The 22,956-nt window shown below is 43.2% G+C and overlaps 1 long non-coding RNA gene across 2 annotated transcripts; it reads left to right on the top strand.

The window, feature by feature from the left end:
- Nucleotides 1-12,810: 12,810 nt before the first annotated feature.
- On the top strand, nt 12,811-22,764 carry LOC143669852 (uncharacterized). 2 transcript variants are annotated; one of them, XR_013169094.1, is made up of 5 exons: nt 12,811-13,399; nt 13,632-13,764; nt 14,423-14,499; nt 19,555-19,606; nt 22,624-22,764. It is a non-coding gene; the product is annotated as an uncharacterized LOC143669852 (long non-coding RNA). The 2 variants fall into 2 exon arrangements; XR_013169093.1 differs by lacking the exon at nt 14,423-14,499.
- Nucleotides 22,765-22,956: the final 192 nt, after the last annotated feature.

Here is a 22,956-nt window from a genome sequence, read left to right as displayed (position 1 = left end):
CATATCATCCTGTTGATGCCTTGAGATTGACATTTTCATGGCCTAAGAACTGTAAATTGTGAGTTAGCAAAATCCTTTTGCAAAAGTCAACCCATTTCTGGTATGTGGTGTTCTGGCAGTTTTACCAAACCAAAACAATCAGTTAAGATTTGGGAAAAGGTGATTGTGGCCGAAGTACTGCTACTTAGGTATAGATTAGAGAAAAACCATCTCTCCTTCCCCATTTCCAACCCCTCAACCTCCAGGTGCCTCTGGGAACATCAGAAAGAAGGCCGTGTGGTAGTAGGAACTAAATTTCTAACATCCTTACGATAAACATATTCACAACCTCCGAGGGTTGGGGCTATAGGGATAAAATGATAAACGGTTATCCTCGCCCTCAAGACTTTTATGATTTAATGGGGAGGGGTGTATTTTATGACTGAGCGGGAGGACAGATTGAGCCCACAGCCTTGGATAAGCATTTCCATAGCAGGGAGATTTTTCACATTCAAAAGTCGAATATACACAAACTGGAGGAAGTGCAGGCTTCTGCACCGAGCCCCGAGGCCACTCCCAATTGCACCTCCTAAAAACTATGGGCAAAGTGGCTAAAGGAGAAAAGATTCGTGAAAGAGGTAAAATATCCCTTTGCAGAGTTACAATAATTCATGCCTATGTGAGAAACAGGAAACTTTTCTGACTTTATCACCATGCATAGCTTTTACAAACTGACTGTGTGATTGTGAAAACCTTGTGGCAGATACTTTTTATATCCAGGATATGGACAAATGTGTGAAAAATAAGGACAAAAACAAATAATGTGTGGGTGTGTGGATAAGGGGTAAAAAAAAAATTAGGTAACGTGCTGGTTTGAAAGGATGTATGTACCCTAGAAAAGCCATGTTTTAATCTTAATTCCATTTTGTAAAGGCACCTGTTTCTTCTAATCCCTATTCAGTATTGTATGCTTGAAACCTTACTTAGATTATCTCGCTGGAGATATGACTCAGTCAAGTGTGGTTGTTAAACTGGATTAGGTGGAGACGAGTGCCCACCAATTCCAGGTGGGTCTTGATTGGCTTTACTAGAATCCTTTAAAAGCAAAAGCACTTTGAAAAAAACTGGAGAAGAACAAGAGAGAAAGCCAGGAGATTCAGAGCAGAGAAGGACAGAGCCACGAGAAAGCCACAACAAAAAATGCCACAGAACCAGAAGCAGAGAGCCCACCAGTCAGTGACTTTTGGAGATGAAGAAAGAAAATGCCTCCCAGGGAGCTGGAGAGGAAGCTAGCAGGTGATGCCGTGTTCGCCACGTGCCCTTCCAGCTGAGAGAGAAACCCTGAACTTCATCGGCCTTCTTGAATCAAGGTATCTTTCCCTGGGTGCCTTAGATTGGACATTTCTATAGACTTGCTTTAATTGGAACATTTCCACGGCCTAAGAACTGCTAAATTGCAACTTATTAAATTCCCCTTTAAAAAAGCTGTTCCATTTCTGGTATATTGCATTATGGCAGCTAGTAAACTACAACAGGTAGATTGCAATATTAGTGGTCAATGAGAGGGAGGGGTAAGGGCATGGGATGTATGTTTTTTTTTTTCTTGTTATTTCTTTTTCTGGAGTGATACAAATGTTCTAAAAATGATCACGGTGATGAATATACAACTATTGTACTTGGCTGATAGTTCATGGGTAGAAATGGGGATAGGTGGAGTTCCAGGGGGAGAAATCTGGTGATTTCTGGACTGGAATACCCTTGAAAGCTTGAAGTGGAAGAGAGGAGAAGGTATTTGTATGCATTAAGTTGCGTCCCCTGCAGAGACCTTGTCAAGTCCTAACTCCGGATCCTATGGATGTGAAGCCATTTGCAAATGAAAGGTTTACATTAAGGTAGTTAAGATGAGGCCAAACTGAATCCAACTGGGCCTTAATCCAATATGACTGGTGTCTTTATATGCAGAGGAAATTCAAACACAGTAAGGAAGAGACAGATTGGGAGAGGGATGGCCATGTGACAGAGGCAGAGAAGGAGTAACGATTGCCGGCAAGCTACCACCAGATGGCTAGAGAAAGCAGGATCCTAGCGCAGCTTTGATTTTGGACTTCTAAACTCCAAAACTGTGAAACTATAAATTCTTATTGTTTAAACCAACCAGTCTGGGGTATTTGTTATGGCAGCCCTGCCAACCCCTTCTGGGGAGGAAGGAAGCTCACAAGTCTCCCTGGGGGAGGGGCCACAGAGGGAAATGACTAAGAAGAGCTGCAGGGGCTGGGACAAGAAGGAGCTCTGCCCCTCTCAGAGCCAATGTGAGAAGGCTGATGTTGCTAGTTTGCTCATTCTACAGAGAGGCTGAGGGTTGCGGGGGCAAGGGTGGAACTGGGGTTATTTGAATGTGAAGTTTCCATCACCCTTTCAAACCTGTGCTGGTTTGAAAGGAAGTATGCCCCCTAGAAAAGCCATGTTTTAATCAAAATATCATTTCATAAAGGTAGAATAATCTCTATTCAATACTGTATGTTTGAAACTGTAATCACATCATCTCCCTGGATGATGTGATTTAGTCAAGAATGGTTGTTAAACTGGATTAGGGGACAACAGGTCTCCACCCATTTGGGTGGGTCTTGATTGGTTTATTGGAATCCTATAAAAGAGGAAATATTTTGGAGAATGAGAAATTCAGAGAGAGCAGAACGATGTAGCCATGAGATGCAGAGAGTCCACGAGCCAGCAACCTTTGGAGATGAAGAAGGAAAATGCCTCCTGGGGAGCTTCATGAAACCGGAAGCCAGGAGAAAAAGCTAGCAGATGACGCCGTGTTTGCCATGTGCCCTTCCAGCTGAGAGAGATGCCCTGACCTGTGTCTGCCATGTGCCTTCTCACTTGAGAGAGAAACCCTGAACTTCACTGGCCTTCTTGAACCAAGGTATCTTTCCCTTGGATGCCTGTGATTGGACATCTCTATAGACTTGTTGTAATTGGGACATTTCCTCAGCCTTAGAACAGTAAACTAGCAACTCATTAAATTCCCCATTTTAAAAGCCATTCTGTTTCCAGTATATTGCATTCTGGCAGCTAGCAAACTAGAATACCCTGTTTGAAATACCCGCTTCACATCGACATTCCAGAAGCTGGCTTTCACTTCCACTTTGAGGGGTTACAGAGCCACTTCTAGAGCACACACGTTTCATCTGTACCAGAGTTCACCTATATCAAGTGTCAAAGGCAGACATAAATTAAAACACATACACACACACACACACACACACACACACACACACTTACCTTGAAAGAAGGGCTCAGAGGTCATATCGGGCAAGCACTTTGCCATAGAAGAAATATTATGCCAGTTGGCACGCGTCCTTGCCTGCTGAGCCATCGTGGCCCGCCCGAAAATATACATATTTTTATTGAGAAATCTTCATGCATTATACAGTCCATTCAAAGTATACAATCAGTGACTCACAATATCCACATTTGGGTGCACAAATGTGACACATCTTATTTTGGGACCAACTCCCTACTCGTTCTTTTCTTGTCATTCTTAATTATATTACCCTATTTTTATGGTCCTCATGGTCCTTACAATTGTTTTAAATAACTTTTTACATTTATTTATGTGTTTGTTGTCTATCTTTTCCCCTCTAAAATATAACATCCCTGAGAACAAGAACATCGTTTGGCTTATTGCCTACTATATTTTCAGTGTCTACAGTGGTATCTAGTATATAATAAGTACTTAATAACTTTTTTTTCCATTGCTTGGTGTGCTGGTTTGAAAGGAAGTATGCCCCCTAAGAAAAGCCATGTTTTGATATAAATCCCATTTCTAAAAGGTAGAATAATCCCTATTCAATACTGTATATTTGAAACTGTAATGAGATCATCTCCCTGGTTGATGTGATTTAGTTAAGAATGGTTGTTAAACTGGATTAGGGGATGACATGTCTCCACCCATTTGAGTGGGTCTTGATTAGTTTCTGAAGTCCTATAAAAGGAGAATGAGAGATTCAGAGAGATTCAGAGAGAGTGACGCCACGAAGCAGAGAGTCCTTCAGCCAGCGATCTTTGGAGATGAAGAAGGAAAACGCCTCCCGGGGAGCTTCATGAAACAGGAAGCCAGGAGAGAAAGCTAGCAGATGACGCCGTGTTCACCATGTGCCCTTCCAGCTGAGAGAGAAGCCCTGACTGTGTTCACCATGTACCTTCTCACTTGAGAGAGAAACCCTGAACTTCATCAGCCTTCTTGAGCCAAGGAATCTTTCCCTGGATGGATACCTTTGATTGGACATTTCTTTAGACTTGTTTTAATCGGGACATTTTCTAGGCTTTAGAACTGTAAACTTGCAACTCATTAAATTCCCCTTGTTAAAAGCCATTCCGTTTCTGGTATATTGCATTCCGGCAGCTAGCAAACTAGAACACTTGGAATAGAGAATTTAGGGAAATAGGGAAAACATTCAATTTAGTGCAGCAATGAGGGAATTTAGAGTATCCAGAGGTCACTAGTGGGCTGGGTTGCTGGGGAAAGAGGAGGTTTGGGAGGGGCCTAGAGGAAAGGTTCTCAAAGTGTGGTCCACTGAGCCCTCGGGGAGGGTTCCCTGAGGCCATTCCTATAAGGTTAGAACTGTTTTCCTAATAACAATAAGACCTTTTGTGTGTCTTTTTCACTAACTGACATTGGCTCTGATGGTGTCAAAGCAATAGTGGGCACACGGCTGGTACCTTAGCATGGATTAAGACAGTGACACCAAACTGTCATCACATACTCAGTGGGCAGTTACACTTAAGAATGACCTTGAGGAATCAGTAAAACCATTAATTTTATTAAATCACAGTCCTTGATTACCTGTCCATTTACAAATCTGTGTGATGAAGTGGGAAGTGTGTGTTAAGCATTTCGGCCGAATCCTGAAGTATGCTGGCTTTCTTGAGGAAAACCTCTTGGTGATTGCTTGAATGATGAATTCAACTAGCCATTTTTCCCCATAGAACATCATTTTTACTTGCAAGAACAAAAGACAGACAAACTGTTTTCTCAAAAATGAATAAAGTCAGCTGATCATTTCAAGCAAAATAATAGACTGTACCTGTTACCAGTGATAAAATTTAAATTATCAAGAGAAAATTAGAATTATGGGAAATTTTTGCCCATAAGGAGGTTTGACTGTTTCATTATACAGACTTTTCTGGTGAGAATAGTGATGATATTAATAAATGTGATTTTTTGATGTTGTATAATAAAATGTGTCAGCACTTGGAAGAACTCTATAATTCAGTGAACAAATATTTTTCAAATGATCAATGCATCAGATTACAAAATCATTCATGGGGAAAAGATCCATTCAATGTGCAAAACAGACCAATGGGTTTCATGTAACTGATTGTAAACAGTTCCTTATAAGGTTGCAGGTTCCACATTGGAATTAACCTTTAAGAGACTGGTCCTTAGTGAGTTTGGGTGGAGTACCAAAGAATATTCACAATGATCTGAAAAAGCTATTAAAATAGTCCTCACACACAGAGAGGCTGATTTTTCTTCTTCTGTTTCAACCCAAACAAGCTCTCATGACAGATTGAATGTAGAAGCCGATAAGAGAATCCAGTTGGCTTCATAAGCCAGGTGTTCTAGTTTGCTAGCTGCCGGAAAACCAGAAACGGAAGGGTTTTAACAAGGGGAATTTAATAAATTGCTAGTTTACAGTTCTGAGGCTGAGAAAATGTCCCAATTAAAACAAATCTATAGAAATGTCCAATTTAAGGCATCTGGGGAAAGATACCTTGGTTCAAGAAGGCCGACGTTCAACGTTTCTCTCTCAGCTGGAAGGGCACATGGCGAACATGGTGGCATCTGCTGGCTTTCTCGTGGCTCTACCAAAAAGGGACTCTTTCCAAAATGTTTCCTCTTTTAAAGGAGTCCAGCAAGCAATTCCAGCTTTAGTGGATGGAGACACACCTCCACGGAAATCATCTAATCAAAAGTTACCACCCACAATTGAGTGGGTCACATCTTCATGGAAACAATCAAAATGCTCCCACCCAGCAATATTGAATGAGGATCAAAGGGCCTGGCTTTTCAGGGGTCCACCACAGATTCAGACCAGCACACCAGGCACTAAAGACATTTATAAAACTGTGAATGATATCACTCTTCTCACTAAATACATTTTTGGGATTTTGGGAGAATGTAGTTATTGTTCATAAAATATGTTCACACATAATGAATTATTACTGTTACTTTCAAGTGATCAAATCAATATTTTAAAAATTTCTCAGCATTAATTTCTAATATGGTAAATATCAATAGGTCTAACTCACGATTAAAAAAAAAGCTATTTCAAATCCTCACTAATTTCTAAGAATTTGAGTGGGTACTGAGCCTAAAATGTTTCAGACTGTGGGTGGGATGAGGTCTGAGAGAGTTGAGCAGTGGTTCTGAAGAAAATGAAGGGTTGGAACCACATGCTTCTTTCCACGTTTCACTTTGCTTGAGGCCAGGCTCACACCAACGAAGCGAATTGGAAAACTAAGCTGAAGAAAGAAGGCTAATATTTATTTACTGATGCCCTTACATACCCTAGGACATCTGTTCTCACTTTATTGATTCTGTGAGGCAGGAGTAGTTACCATATCCCACTCGGGTAGAAGAAGGAAAAGATAGTCAGAAAGCTAGTACCTTGCCCAAGATCTCACAGTTAATAAGTTAATGTTATAGTAATATTATTATTATCTTAATAAGATTAATAATTATTATTAATAATAAGTGCAGCACTTCTCATTGGACCAGGAGAGATACGATAACTGTAGGAAATGTTTAAGTCCAAAATATTTTCACTTCAAATATAAGCATGATTGACGTAAAAGGATGGGAAATTTTTAAATTTGAATGATCCCCCAAACTGCTTTGGTATGCTATTTCCCTGAACTGGAAGAAGATACTGGGGTCAGAGAATAGTTATCAAATTTCCTGTGACACTCTATAAACCAGCTGTGTGTCTCTTTAAACTTCTTGGAATAATTCTTCTTACTAAGGAAAAGGCTTTTTTTTTTCCTTTTTGCTTTTGGTTCTGGCATTCTTTTGTGAGTATGGAACTGATTACTAAATAGGGTCAAACAGCTTGAGTTGAGTTTCCTGTGCGAATGGGAACAGAGCTGATTTCCAGCCTTTCGTTTGATATGCTATCTGGGGTGGCCGTGCCCCACATTGGACTTTTCAGATGGCTTCCTTCAATTTCCTGTATTGTTAAGAGTGGTGTGTGTGTGTGTGTGTGTGTGGGTGTGTGCACATATGTACACGTGTACGCAGGGAAAACAGTGGAGACAGAAGAAAGGAGGATGTTTCTTCTGGAATTTTCTCGGATTTTGTGAAAGGTTTTGAAAAAGAGGGCAGAAATGGAGGGTTCTGAACTGGTCTGCCAGTTTTGTGCAAATTATTTAGTCTTGGAGCCCATTTCTCCTTCCCCATAAAGCCCTTTGCACCTCGGAAATTCTCTAACTCTGGCCTCTGCTCAAAGCCTCGCTTTCCAACTCTTTGTTCTGGAACATTTGTTTTTCCTTCCATCTGATTTTACTTTCCTTCTGTTGTTTGTCCTCTTCCACTTCCTTCGATTATTCCTAGATTATAGCCTCTTAACGTTTAAGTTCTTCTAGAAAATGTCCTCCTCTACCAGCTTTCCACCAGTTCCCTTTGTGTCAAAAAAAGAGAAATACTGCAGATGGCCGACTTTATCTTACAAAGAAGGTCCAGGATGCGTTCTTCTCCTGTTCGGTCCGTGGGGTGTCCAGAGCCCGGAGACTGGATTCTCTCAGGGCTCCCGGCACAGCCCCTAGCACAGCCCAGAGACCCTGAGCTGGCAGTCGCTACAGCTTCCAGCTCTGTTGCAGTTTTGCTAAATTCAGCCAGGCTCTGGATATGCAGGACAATGGCATATTTAATTCATCTGCTGTCATGTCTGAGTATGAGCATTTAAAATGGAATCAGGGCATGCACTTCTCTTGTTTCATATAAGCTTGGGGCTGTCCCGTGCTCTGACTGCGTCCCCAGAGCCTCCGCAAGCGAGTTTAGCGCCATCTCGTGGTGGGCTGGGCTGATGCTTTGCTGTGGGACTCGTACAGGGCTTGAGGACCGCAACCTGCTGACAGTGAAATAAAGCCAAAAGGGGATTTAAACACCATACGGGGCACATGCACAGCAGATGACTTTGTACAGCCAAAGTTCAAATTTGTTTTTTAAACATGCAAATTTGTGCACGTTGCATAATCCCCAGGGCCACGCAAAGCGAAGATTTGTGGGTGTGTGCGCTTTAGTTATGAGTCATGTTCAGTTTTTAAACTTCCAGTGAGTTTCTCGCGTTCTTAGCATGGGATCCAGATGTCGTCTGTTGATAATGTACGGGTCTAGTTGCTTAATTTTTCTCAGGCTCAGTTTCTTATTTTCTCGTCTGTAAAAGATAACTTCTAAGAACGCTTCTGACTCTCAAAATTTTCAGACGAATTGCAAACATTATAGTACGTACAGGAGAGTGAACACACATCGGATTGAAGCTTCTTTCTATCCTCCAAGTGTTAACAAGAGATGTGGAAACGATACCAATGGTTGTCATTTTTTTGGTACTGCCATTGTTTGGGGTACTTTATACACGTTGGCCTTTTTAGTTAGTCTTTTAAAAATTCTAGCTTACAAAGTTTCAGTGGCTGAGAGATTTCAGACAGAAGTGAGAGGTTATCCTGGAGGTTATTCTTAGGCATTATATAGATATCTCGTTTTAGTTTATGGTGTATTGGAGAGGCTGGAGGGCAGGACCTGAAACTGTAGAGCTGTGTTCCAGCAACCTTATTTTTTTTCTCATATACCCCTTTGTTATTATCATTTTTATTTTTCATTGATAAAACAACATACAAACACAAACATTCGTAACATACAAACATTCCATACATGGTGTACAATCAATGGCTGATGAGATCATCACATAGTTGTGTATTCATCACCATGATCATTTTTTAGAACATTTGCATCACTCCAGAAAAAGAAATAAAAAGAAAAAAGAAAAAAACTCAGGCATACCATAACCCTAACCTCTCCCTTTCATCGACCACTAGAGTTTCCATCTACCCATTTTAACCTTTGTTCCCTCTATTATTTGTTTATTTGTTTATCCATATTTTTAAATCATCTGTCCATACCCTAGATAAAAGCAGCATCAGACACAAGGTTTTCACAATCACACGGTCACATATCCAGTAGCCTTGATTCTTGAAGATGATTATATAACAATATAGCTTTTACAATGTGACCGTGTGATTGTGAAAAGCATGTATTTGATGCTCCTTTTATCCAGGGTGTGAACAGATGAGTGAAAAAAATAGACAATAAATAAATGAATAAATACTAGGGAGGTAAGGGATAAAAAAATAGGGTAGATTTTTAGTCAATGATAGGGAGGGTTAAGGGTCATGGGATGTATGCATTTTTCCCTTGTATTTCTTTTTCTGGAGTGATGCAAATATTCTAAAAATGATCATGGTGATGAATACACAGCTATATGATGATATTGTGAGCTATTGATTGTACGCTTTAGATGGACTGTATTTGTGTGAAGATATATCTCAATAAAAATATTAAAAACAAAAATCTGGCTTACAAAAACCCTGGAAGTTAAACATTATAATGCTCATTTTACGGATAAGGGGTCTAAAACTTACCAAATCCTACTTTCCATCTTTCCAAACTAGTCGAGAAGATAAAAGGGAAACGAGTTGTTGTGAGCTACTGCTGTCCTCAGAATTCATCAGGACGTTATGTACAGGGGAGGGCAGGGTGTAATTTGCCCACTCCTAACAACACGAAATGTAAAGCGTTCAATGCCGCATTCAGAGATCCATGCTGATATCTTCATAAAGGTGTCACCATGAAGCAATTGCTAGAGAAGTAGTTTTTAAAAGTGAGCTTTCCAAGGAGTCCGGGGCCACACTGTTATTTCTGAAGCACTAATGACTCTCTGCACAGACGGTGGATGGACCTTTCACAAGCCCTTTCATTGTGAGCTGAGCCGCGAGAAGGGGTGAAAGGGACAAACCCTCAGGGGGAACTGCTGTGTCCCTGACACTGTAACTCAAGGGTGGTAGGGACCCCTCAGGGGTGCCCCAGCACAGTCCCACGACAGCGTTCTATTTTTCTTTTTTGAATTTTAATTTGCATTTATTTTATGATGAATTTATGCCCGAGCCCTAAGTTTTTGTTTCCTCTGTTACTTCTGGGATAGCTTTTCTTCTGTGCAACCTCCTTTTCTGGTTTAGGAACAATTTCGTTCTTTTTCAGTCAGGCTCATCTCAGTGTACAAAGGGAGCTTGTGTAGGGGTGAATGCGACCCTGATCTATGTAAGTCCCCGGGCGCCTCTGAGGGGCTTGGCTCGCCCGGATGGCCTCAATAACCAGAGAATCTGCAGCCGAATGCTTAAGCTCAGCACGACTCTCGGCGGTTCAAAGCCTGTGCAAAACATTCAGCACTCTTTTTGGGCCACCGACCCTGCGTCCAGTCCCATTGTTTGACCTGGGTGCACCCACCCACACCCCCATTGCAAAGACGGGATGGCACATGCTGCTTCTGTAAAGTGGCATCCCCCAGATACTTGGTGGCTTTTAAAAAATGCATTCCCGTCACGGCCTGGGCAGAGCCTTGTATATTCTTATTTATTTATTTTTTGCATGGACAGGCACCGGGAATCTAACCCGGGTCTCCGGCATGGCAGGCAGGAACTCTGCCTGCTGAACCACCATGGCCCGCCCACCTAGTGGGTTCTTTTTTTTATTTTTTATTTTTTTAACATGGGCAGGCACCGGGAATCGAACCCGAGTCCTCTGGCATGGCAGGTGAGCATTCTTGTCTGCTGAGCCACCGTGGCCCGCCCACCTTGTGTGTCCTTAATGTGAACACATACACTTGAACCTCTTGATTTGCGTGGTTTCATAAGGTTTTCCAGGTCAAGTGACTAGCTGCTTATGGAAAGAGCTCTATTTTTTTGTTTGTTTGTTTTTTCCTATTTGGTTTTAATTGATTGCTTTGTTTGGGTCTTCTTTTAAAAATGTGGTCCTGTAGGGTGTTAAAAGATTTTTATGTGGAGAAACAAGACTTCCAGGCCAAATAGTATGGGAAACCCAGAGCTGGATAAGGCTAAATGGGTCTCTATGAACTAAGTTTGGATTTCTTGGAGTCTTCCATATATCCATGAACCCTTTTAATTTATTGTATAAATTAGATTGATTTTAAATTTATAAATGAGATACTTGCCTATCATAAATAATTTAAGTAACCCTCAATAGCTGGGCATAAGGAGAAAGTATAACCCTTTTCCTTACACTGGTAACCCCATTATCTTAACCACTGTGAATATTTATTATTTGTTAATTTATTAATTATTTTAGGTGCATGGTCTGGGAATCAAACCTGGGTCTCCAGCATGAAAGGCGAGTGAGCATTCTACCACGGAATCACCTGTGCACCCTAATTTTTGTGTGTGTAAATTTTCACAAATGTCCTAGTAGTGTCATCTTTTTGATGTGGGGTAGCACATTCATCCTGAGGAATACCTAAACAATGCCTACACAATGCACTCCAGCTGCCAAAAGGCAACCGTGGTCCACATTCCCACAGAGCATCGAACCTAGGAGCCCCTGTCCTTGAGACAGGCTGCACTCCAGCAATCCAGGTGGCACTTCCCTCCCAGCATCCCTTAGATTACCTACCTGGCTCCTGGAAGTACTGGGATTCAGATCGATAACCAATCCTACACTGACCTGATATCCCAATGGGCTTTCCTACATGGTAGAAACTTGTCATGAAATGTTAGGGCATAAATTGTTTGTGTAGAGTCCATCAAGAATTCCTAGGCTGGAAACACTTTTTGGGAAATCGTAGACCCTGATCCTTTGAATGTTACTACTTCAATAATAACATCTTTATTGTGTGCTGGGGACTTTCCATGTATTAATTTGATTAATCCTTCCAATGATCCTATAAAAGTAGGTGCATGCAATGTCTTTGATTTTTAGAAGAGGAACTGGGTTAGAGATGGTTAAGCGGTTTGCCACGGTTTGCAGAATCTCTGAGCACCTCCTACAGTTTCCCCTCACTGCCTTTGAAGCTCTCCCTGGCCTTTGCTACTCAGAACTTCAGCTGATCCTGATATGGCCTTGTTTCCTGACCCACTGCACTCCCCCACCCATCTCCAAGTTCCCCTCCCATCTCTACCCTCAAGTCATTACTCTGAGCATGACACACTTTGAACACATTTCAGTATCAAGCTCTACAAGAAGTTGCTATGTTCAGATATAAAGCAAAAGAGGCAAGAAGCAACATTTACATACACTTTGATTTCACTTATGTGTAAAATGTACAGAAAAGAAGGTTGGAGGGGAAGATGGTTTTGAGATTGTGCTTGAGTTGTAGGCTAATGGATGATTTTTTCCTTTTTCTTAGTTTTCTGAATTATGGTTATATATTAAATAGGAGAGATTTGCCTTTTTTATTAAAAGGCTTTTTTTAAAATTAAAAGGCTTTTTTTTATTAAAGGCTTTTTTTTTCAAGAAACTGAAAAACACCTACTAACTTAGATGGTTACCACACAATATTATAAGATATGAAATAATCTTTATGATAGTTAACATTTATTATTTACTTTAGCATTTATTATTTAGCTAATACTTGCTAGGTATCTTAATCCTCATAAAAACTCACTAAGCAGCCATTATTATGCTCTTTTTGACACTGAGGAAACTGAGACCTGGAGATGGTTAGTGATTTTTCCAAGGCCCTGTTCCTGGTAAGTGTTGGAACTGGGATTTACAATTGCCAGGAGCACCTGATTTCAACGTGCTCCCAGATAAACACATGCCTGCAGTGCCTGGATTTCTAAGAACTATTTTTCCACAAATCCTCTCAATCAATTTAGCAGTGGGTCATTATCATTCAGGCATCACTCATCTGGTAGGAACGAATATTATCCCCATCTTCCTGGTACCCAGAAATGTTGTTGCTGTATCACGTTCATAGGAAGAGCAGCAGAAACATTACAAGAATCTACAGCCTCTGATGGTGCTCCTTCATCCAGTTCCTTGTGTTAATTCCTTAGCAGATGTGTCAGTTGCCTCCAGGAAGCCCCCAAGAATCACCGTCTCCTGGGATTTGAGTTCTTGCGTGGTCCCCTCCCATATTGTATCCGGATGGGTCTGTATGGCAAGCAGAATCTGACAGCAGGGTCGGTATGTCACTTCTGAGACTGGGTCATAGAAGGCATTGTGATTCCTGTCTTGCTCAATGGCTCTTTGCTCCAAAAGAACCAATGACTACATCATGAGGACATTGAGCAGTCTGTGAACAGACCTGTGTGGTGAGGAGCTGCGGTCTCATCAGTACCCATGTCGGTGAGTGAGCTTAGACTCTCCAGCCCCAGTAGAGCCTTCAGATGACATCAGCCTCGGTTGACATTTCAATGGCAACCTCATGACAGTCCCAACCTGGGCAGCTAAGCCACTTCTTGTACCCACAGAAACTCACATCATAAATGCCTGTTGCTTTAACCATTAGGTTTTGTGGTAGTTTATGTGGCAATAGAGAACTAACAGAGATTTAAAATAACTGTCCCTTTTGTGAAAGATCTTCAGACAGAGAAGAACTCTACTTGAGGAGGTCACTTAGAGAATGCCACCTGAGGAGACTCACCTCCTCTCACCCTGGCTTAGAAGGTGTTGCTGGAAAAGGCGAAGACTTCGGGGAGGAGTTGGGAAAGGTGAGGGTATTTTGCATGTGGAAGGAATGTCAATAGTTCCTGGGCTGGACTTAGTGACTCACTTGTAAGGAATAGAATAATGCAAAAGTGACAGTGTGTGACTTCAGAGATCCTATCATAAAGTCAATGTGGGTTCATCTGGGATTGCTCCCTCTGGGAAGGGTTGTGAGTGCCCGGACAGAGAGGCCCACGTGCTAAGGAAACCAGGCCTTCTGTCAACAGCCAGCGAGGAACTGAGGGTTCCGGTCAACAGCCCTCTGAGGAGGTTGTCTTGGAAGTGGCTTTCTTGGAAGTGGGTTCTCCTGCCCACCAAGCCTTCAGATAACCATCACCCTGGCCACGCCTCAACTGGAATGTCCAGTTCCAGAACCAGCCAGAACCACCCAGCTAAATCACATAGGGATTCCACACCCTCAGAAACTGCGTGGGATAAGAAGTGTTTGTTGTCTTAAGCTACTGAATTTGGGAGTAATTTGTTACAAGGCAATAGATAATCAACACATCAGTAGTGAAAATTTACCTTATAATTATTCACAGGTGGATTAGAAAGAGAGTTTAGGATAAATCTAAGCAAGGAAATGCTGCGTGATTTGCCTTTATCCTTGCTCCTTTTCAACATAAGTCCAGAAGTTCCTGTTGTCTAATTTTTTATACATAGATTTTCTTTGTCATTGGTGGCTTTTGGTGAGAGATGCCACATAAACATTGGAAGGATGGAAGCAATATCATGAACAGGTAGGCATACTGGCAAACTGGTACCAGCTCACACACAATTGCAAATACGTGTATACACACACACACATTTACAATTAGGTGATTACGTGCAAAGAACAAATTCATAAGAACACATAGAATATACAAAAAAGTCCTTAACTTTCTCTTTGAGTTGTATATTACATACCAAAAATTCCACAGGAGTGGCTGGATTTGAATTTGGCTCCTCTGCTGGATTCAATTCAGTAGTTCTCCACTCTTCAAGGGAGAGGGGAGCGGAGGTGGGGATGCGTGGGGATGGGGGGGAAAACTGTCCACAGGACTGCTTCTGTCCTGATTGATAGGAAACCTTTCCCCTTCAGGACCATTATCTTTTCGCAACCACTCCCTGGCCCTCCAGCTCTTTCACATACGTGTGTGTGTGTATGTGTGAATCTTTCTGTGTTACAGTGGTGGGGGAGTGGGGGGTGATTGGCATATGAAGCTTGCAGGAGGAAGGGAGAAAGAAATGAGCCTTGATAGTAGCACATCATTGGGAAAACAATCAACAGCACTGAAATCTATATCGGAATATGATTTAAATGGGAAACATTAGGTTATATATATGGTAGCAGAATAACAATGTAAAAAAAATCCATGGATCTACACCACAGTTAAACAATGGACTTTAATAGTACATAGGGGTAGATGTACTATCATCAGTTGTAACAAGGGTTCTACACGTATGCAAGGTGGCGGCGGTGGGGTGGTATATGGAAATCCTGCATTTTATGCATGATTGTTCCATAAACCCACAGCTTCTCTAATACAAAAATAAAGAATAAAAATGAAAAGAGGCCGCTTGTTGGTTTGGCCTCAGGGTGGAGTACATGACAAGTAGACTTTTCTTCTAGCCAATATTTACTACTCTTTTGTGACACGAGGCTGCAAAAGATAGTGGTCCCTTTCTTAGATTGATTTCCAAGGCTCCCTTTTGTTATCCTTGCTTTGATTTAGGCAAGGTTCCCCAAAGTGGGTGCTGGTTTTGTGTGCGTGTATGAACTGAGGACGGGGACAATGGCATGGCAGTGGGGAGATAGCTGCCACAAAGATAATTGTAATATTCTGTGATAGGTGTGTGGACTCTCTAAAAGGCCAACAGAAAAACCTACTGATTGAACAAAGCTAAATTTATTAGACCTATTACATGAAGGAGAACATTACATCAATGGTCTTAATAGGATCTCAAGGGCGGGCCACGGTGGCTCAGCAGGCAAGAATGCTTGCCTGCCATGCCCGAGGACCCGGGTTCGATTCCCCGTGCCTGCCCATGTAAGAAAAAAAAAGAATAGTATCTCAAAAAAGAAAATTAGGGCAAGGTTATTTTATAGTGTCGGGGCTCAGGATGGGTTATTTTCAGGTCAATCTTGCAAGGTACCATTGGGCTTGGGCAGAGTTTTGACACAATAGCTTTAGATTGGCGGGCACAAAGAGGTAAGGGTCTTGAAGCCAGTCTTGATGCCCAAGCCATGAGTCTTGATAACACAGGTGTTTAGTTGGCACAGGCTTAGCTTCCCAGAGCAAGCAGTGAGGCTGCTTTTGTTTGGTCCTGAAACTATTTAACATACGCCCAGGAAATTATGTTAGTTTCAGTTCTCAAGTCCTACAAAAATGGTAGCATGAAAGAGAGAGGAATTAGTTCCATTCAGGAGAGGGCTAAGAGTGAAGCGGGTGAGCTTGGAAAACTGTCTTAGTTTACCAGACTGCTATGACAAATCCCAGACAAATGGGCTTAAATAATAGGAATTTAATGGCTTATTCACAGGTTTGAGGTTAATGATGTCCAAAATCAAGAGAGCAGCAAGGCTTCCTTTCTCCTGGAGTATGTAGCATTCTGGTTCCGGCTGCTGACCATCCTTGGGGTTCCTTATATCTCTGCCCCCCATGTCTACCTTTTGTCACATGGTGATATCCTCTCCTTTTGTTGGCTCTTCCAGTTCAAACTGACTTCTAGTTTCTTCCTATGTGGCTTTCTCTAACCTCTGGCTTCCAGTTTCTTCTCTTTATAAGGCTTCAAGTATTACGGATTAAAAGTCACTCTCATTCAGTTGGACCACACCTTAACTAAAAATGACATCTTCTTGAGGTCCTGTTTGCAATGGATTCACACGTATGGGAATGTAGATTAAGATCAGGAGTATGCCTAAATTGGGGAACATAATGCAATCTACCATAGAAAGGTTTCACAGATGAATTACTTGAGTTCAAGACTGAAGTATTGAGTGTGAATTCTTCAGGGGTGCAAGGTGGAAGAGTCTAAGTGTTTCTCAAATTTTTATCACCCGGGGATTAAAGACTGTACTTGGGTTGCAGTGGATAAAATGACACTTGCGGAGACCCGAGTTCAACTCAGAGGGTGGTTTTGAGAACTTCCTTTGCTGTTGCATTAACACAGGTTAGAAAGCTGGGCACTAGAGAGAGAGCCAAGTTCTGAAAAGTCACTACCCTGAGGCTAAGGTATTTTCCAGGGAAGTTTGACCTGGAGCAAACTTCTGGGACTAGCTCGGGACCACCAACACCTGATGAGGACACAATTAGGACAGCATGGATGCAGTGCAAGGATGGGGGTGAGGACAGTGAAAATCAGCTTGGCCTGGGCCTGGACCTAACCTGACCTGGCCCTGACCCCAGTGGGCAATTCCGCATTGAATATGCTACCAGGAAGATGCTTGTTTTAGTTTTCTAGGCTGCTTAAAGCAGATACCATGAAATGGTTCAGCTTAAGCAGTGCGGGTTTATTTGCACTCAGTTAGAATCCAAAGAAAATGTCTAAATCAAGGCGTCATCAAGGCAATGCTTTCTTCCTGAAGCCCAGCTGCTGCCAATATTGGCTCCTCTGTCACATGGCGAGGCGCATGGAGGCATCTGCTGGTCTCCCCTTTCTCTCCCGGGTTTCTTTGGATTTCAGCTTCTTGCTTCCATGACTTTCTCCCTGCATTTCATTCTCTTACAAAGGACTCTAGTAAGAGAAATAAGACCCATCCTGACCGAGGCATGTCATCCCTTAATTGAAGTAGCCTCATCAAAAGGTTCTATTTACAAGGGTTTACCTGTACAGAATGGATTAACTTGAAGAACTTGTGTGTTTTGCTGGGGTATATATAGCTTCAAACCACCACAATACGTTCGTGTGAATTAAAAACATGGAATTTGAGCTGGTAATGGAACACATAATTGCTTCTAATATTTCTTTCAATTTGGCATCTGGTTCGCTTTGAACCCATACAGAACTCTAATGCCTTTCTCTCTGCAACCAGAAAGGAAAAAAGAGATGTCATAAAACCTGAAGTTACTCACTGGCTATTTTTGTTGTCCTGTTTGTCCTTTAAAATAAAATGTCTATGTCACACATTTGGATGGGATATGACACTTTATTGTGTACTAGGGGCCTTCTTTCTCAGCTGTTTCCTTTCCTGACGCTTTGAAACTCAAAACACAAATGATGTTTTCCTCGATTGACCTAGAGCTGTTATCATTAACCTGATTTTATGGATGAAGAAATTGCACAGATGAGAAAATTGATGCTCAGAGGGGATCAATTTAGACAAGTCTAATTGTAAATACTAACAGCTTTAAGAAATAAAATTTAGGAATGAAGGACTAACACTTGTAGGCAGCAAGTAAACCATTTGCTTTCTTCATCTCCCTCATGGCCCAGCCTCAGCCAGGCTCTTGATGTTTTCTTTTTTAATAGGAGTCAGTTTACTTTTTTCATTGTGAAAGATAACAGATATACAAAAAAGCAATAAATTTCAAAACATACCACAATAGTTTGTTACAGGACAGATTTCAGAGTTTGGTATGGGTTACAGTGCCACAATTTTAGGTTTTTCCCTCTGGCTGCTCCAAGACACCAGAGACTAAAAGAAGTATCAATATAATGAATCAGCAGTCATACTCATTTGTTAAATCTTATCTTCTCTGTTCTAACTCCACCTTCTCCTTTGATCTTTCTCCCACTCTTTAGGGGTATTTGGACTATGCCCATTCTATTTTTTTTTTTATGTTGGAAGGGGCTGTTGATAATATGGGATAGGGGGATGGAACTAGTTGATGTTCTGGAGAGGCTGGCCTCTATGGATTTCAGGACTTATCTGGACTAGGAACCCATCTGGAGGTTGAAGGTGTTGGAAAGTATGCTTGGGACCTTTGTAGAATTTCAAATAAAGCCCTAGATGTAGTGTAGGATTGGCAGAAACGGCTTTGGCAAACCAGGGTAAATAGCAATATCTAGCTGAAGCTTGCATAAAAAGTAGCTTCCAGAGTAGCCTCTCAACTCTATTTGAACTCTCTCAAGCTATTGATACCTTAATTTTGGTCAAAAAGGCCAGGCTCTCTCAAGTACACCTTTTTTTTTTTTCCCATGGGCAGGCACCGGGAATTGAACCCGGGTCTCAGGCATGGCAGGCGAGAACTCTGCCGGCTGAGCCACCATGAGTCACTGTGGCCCACCCTGGGGCAGGCTCTCTCAATGTTCTTTTTCACTTGTACCCCGATGGCTTTCTCCTGTAACCAGACAGCTAGGACGATGTGCTTTCAGCTCTTGAAACAGGCTGTCTCTTCAAAGCCAGAAAACCCAGGCAACGAATTCTTGGTTTGCAATTTCTAAAACAACTATCTTGGTGAAGGATTTTTCTCATCCCCAGACTAGATTCCCCAGGCCTGGAAAAGGTGATGTGGGGCGGGGGTGGGGCTGGGGGTGGGGGTTAACAGAGGGTCTCATTGAAAGCTGCAGAGATACTTCTGGGCTCTCCATTTCCCCCATCCCAACCCAGCCCAGCCCAGTCCCAGGTTGACTGCCCAGTCTCCATGTGGGTGACCTCTGCACATTGCCAGAGCTGAGAACCTATTTTAACTCATCATATAAATATGGAATGACTGTCATTTGCCAAGAACTGTTCTCCATGTGGCAGATAACAACGAAAACACCCAAATCCCCGTCCTCAGGGAGCCCTGCCCCCTACTGGTGGAAACAAACAATAACATATGCAAGTAGAATACACAGGATTTACCTTTTTTTTTCTTTTGCACGGGCAGGCGCCGGGAATCAAACCTATGTCTACGGCATGGCAGGCGAGAACTCTGCCTGGTGAGCCACCTACCATCATATTTATAGATAATGGAGGCAATGGGGAAATGCAAAACATAGACGGGGTGGGGATGCGGTGTGCAGTTTTAAATGGGTTGATCGTGGAAGGCTACCTCGAGAGGTTGTGATCTGAGGAAAGGCTGGAAGGAAGTGAGGGGGGCACGGCTTCCATTTCAGAGAAAAGCCTGCCCAGTGGAGAGATCAGCGAGTGCAAAGTCCCCGAGGCCGGGGTATCTGAGGTCTTAGCCAGGAGGCACCCAAGGCTAGAGCTGAGAAAACGAGGGGAGGGGAGGCAGCGAGGAGATTAGAGAGCACTGGGGGGCTGGTGCTGCAGGCGCATCTCCGGCCCGCTGCAGTTTTCTTCTCAGGACTCTCAGGGGAGGGCAGGCGGGCTGTCTGGCTCAGTCACCGGGTGCCGCTCCCTTTGCTGTCAGCCCGGGACACTTACCTGCCACAGGTGGGAGTGGCATGATGAGGCGGCGCCTCGGAGTCAGTCACTTCCCGCTGGCTCAGTGCTGATCTGGCCCAGTATTTTTCTCCTACTGTTATCTTTGCCACATCGCACGTGCAATATTTACAAATTATTAGAACCCCCCTCCAAATTTCAACAGTTTAGAGGTTAAAGTATTCCCGCCTACCAGTCACAGCGAAAGGCCAACAGATGGATCACTTATCACCTGTTAATATTCCCCAAAGATTTGCCTTCTTCACTTTTCTTCCACAGCTTATATTTCTTAGGTACCTCCACTCTCCTATAATTCTGTTTCTTTACCACGAAATTTACTTGTAGCTTTGAAATAATACGGATTAGAAGAAGGTACCGACTTGCCTTGACAGGTCTTGTTTGCTCTGCAATCAGATTTGTCTGAATCATCACCTGGTTGCCAACTTGTGCGTCACCACGTGTTTGAAAGGCTGATGAGTAGCAAGTTGGCATCACCTGGTTCTCTGAAGGTATTTCCATTGTCTTGGTCTTGACTTCAGAGCTCAGTGGCAGGCTTTTTATTTTTTTGTCCAGAAGAGGGCAACCTAGCTCCACCTTTCCTTTGTGGGCCGTGACCCACCGCCTTTTCGGGGCTCATTGTTTGGGGGGGGAGGGGAAGGCAGCCCATCCTCCAGGCAGCCAGGCAGTGCTCCCTTTCCCCTTTTTCCTTTGGCTCTCCAGTCGGATTCTAGTTCATTCTACCTTAGGTCGGGATGTTTTCATTTCTAAACCTATTGTCCCAGCTTCTTGTCTCCTTGACCCCTGCTAAGGACTCCCTCTGAATCCCTTCCATCCCTTTTCCACCCCATCCTTTGCTCTGCCTCCGAGCAATCTTTCCAAAGCACCTGCACCCCCAAAACTTCAAAGCCTCTCTAGCACTGTACATTAAAGTCTAAATTCCTCAGTGCAGCTTCCAAGGCCCTTGAGAGTGAGTCCAACTGCGACCCACTACTCCAGATTTCTCTGCCTTTTGTAACCCTTCACAAAACCTACCTTACCCCCAGGCAGCGGAGTGAGAATTTTCATGCATATCGGCCCAAGTGCAAAATTGACCACCTTAGCTTTCCAGGGAGCGCTACACCCTTGGCAAGCAGCCTGCCATCCGTGAGCTTCCACATCTATGAGTAGAGCTCAGTAGTGTCTACCCCTCAGGGTTGGCAAAGGAATGCGTGGGAGTTGTATTCCTTGGTGTCGCGTGCTAAATGGTTCCAGCCTCATTGTCATCAATTGACTCCCATCTTGCCTGCCTCTTTGCCATTATTCAAATTCCCTCCAGCTTCAAGTCCTCTTCTCTCCTCCACCTTCCTGGGTTCTCTGTACCTTCCTCTGGGCACACCAAGCCAGGCTACGATAAACTCTTATTCACCCATGTTGCTGGCCACTCCAGGTGGGGCCCCCCCTGCTAAGCTAGGAGTCAATTGACACCCAAGTGAAAGAGGCAGACAGGTTCCCTGCCCCCACGACAGGTATACTGTGGTAGAGAAAAGACTTGCTAAAGAAATAAATGTGTGCCAAATTGCAAAAGAGAATTACAGGGGCTCTGGGGGCGCAGAGGGGGAGCATAGCTGGGTATCTGGGCTGCCTGAGAGGCAAAGCCCTGCCTGAGACAGGAACATTTAAGCCGAGATCAGTAGGATTAAGTGAGACGGAGCCAGGATCAAAAGAAAGTTCCAGAAAGAGCTACATCTATTCTGTTAGGTTACAATTCTCCAGGAGTGGGGATCACATCATAGTCTCATAAAATCTCCAACAGGACCTGGAAAGTCCCTTGCATATGGGAATTACTGAAAAAGTGCTCAAGACAAAATACAATTCACTCCTGGGAGCCTTCTAGAAGAAGGATGAGAGGGGACTTGGACCTACTGTATTTAAGAGGGAACGTTTTCCTGCAGAGGAGGCTCAAAATGCAGGAAATCAATGGCACTGGGGTGTGGCCCTCTACACCAGAGGATCTCAGGAACTGCCTTCTAGCAGCCAGAGCTGGAACTCTTGCTAATATGCTGAAGGCAGGCTGGGAGTTGGTGGCCAGTGGGAGAACCCTTCCATCACCCATTTAGAGAAGGCCTATAAAATGGCACATGCCAGCTCATTCCTGGAGGCCAGAGCAGTGTGTGTGTGTATGTGTGTGTGTTGGCACACAGGGGAAAGGTACTTGATAGAGTAGGGACTGGAGTTGGAAGAGTCAATTCTACTCCCCCTTACTTTTGAAATTGGGGCAACACAAGGGAACAAATTGTAGATGCTGTCAGGCTTTTAATTACCAAAGGAGAATATAGTAATGTTGAAAAGGGTTCCTATGTCAAGGGGCTGTAGGATGGTGACGAAGAAGGTCAGGGTGACTGCTCTGGAAATGGGACCTGAGCTGGGGGTCCCAGGGCGGCAAAGAGCAGCTGCCTCGGGGGTACAAGCAATGGGTGTCGCAGGGGAGTCAGCAGATCTGAGCACGTGGCTCCTTTGCGTGCTCACGTGGAATGGCTCACGCCCGTGGCTGCCAAGCTCTCTGGCAGCTCGAGCATTTGGCTGTTTTCTGCAGGACGAAGCCGTGCACCAGGGCACCTTTCTGGGAACTGCCCGGGACTAATGAGGAATGAAGTGTGGGGCAAACATCACATACTGAATGGGACGGTTGCCTTCTGATTTCAACCACTGAGAAAACTATGAATTAAAAACCTGTCCAGCTAATAATTTTCAAGTGGAATTTCTGTTTAGATCTTTCAAAAAGGGAAGATAATAGAGGTGCAAAGAAGTGAGGGGCTTCAAAAGACAATAACTGGCAGTATTTTTTTTAACGGAGAGAGATTTCGGCCAGATATCAGAATACTTCTGAGTTTTGCGAAAGGATTGGTAGAGAGCATATTTCCTTTTA

Source organism: Tamandua tetradactyla, chromosome 26, assembly GCF_023851605.1.
Source record: "Tamandua tetradactyla isolate mTamTet1 chromosome 26, mTamTet1.pri, whole genome shotgun sequence".
NCBI classification, from domain to species: domain Eukaryota; kingdom Metazoa; phylum Chordata; class Mammalia; order Pilosa; family Myrmecophagidae; genus Tamandua; species Tamandua tetradactyla.
Note: the sequence above shows the minus strand (reverse complement) of the source record. Positions and strands in the feature narration are given on the sequence as shown.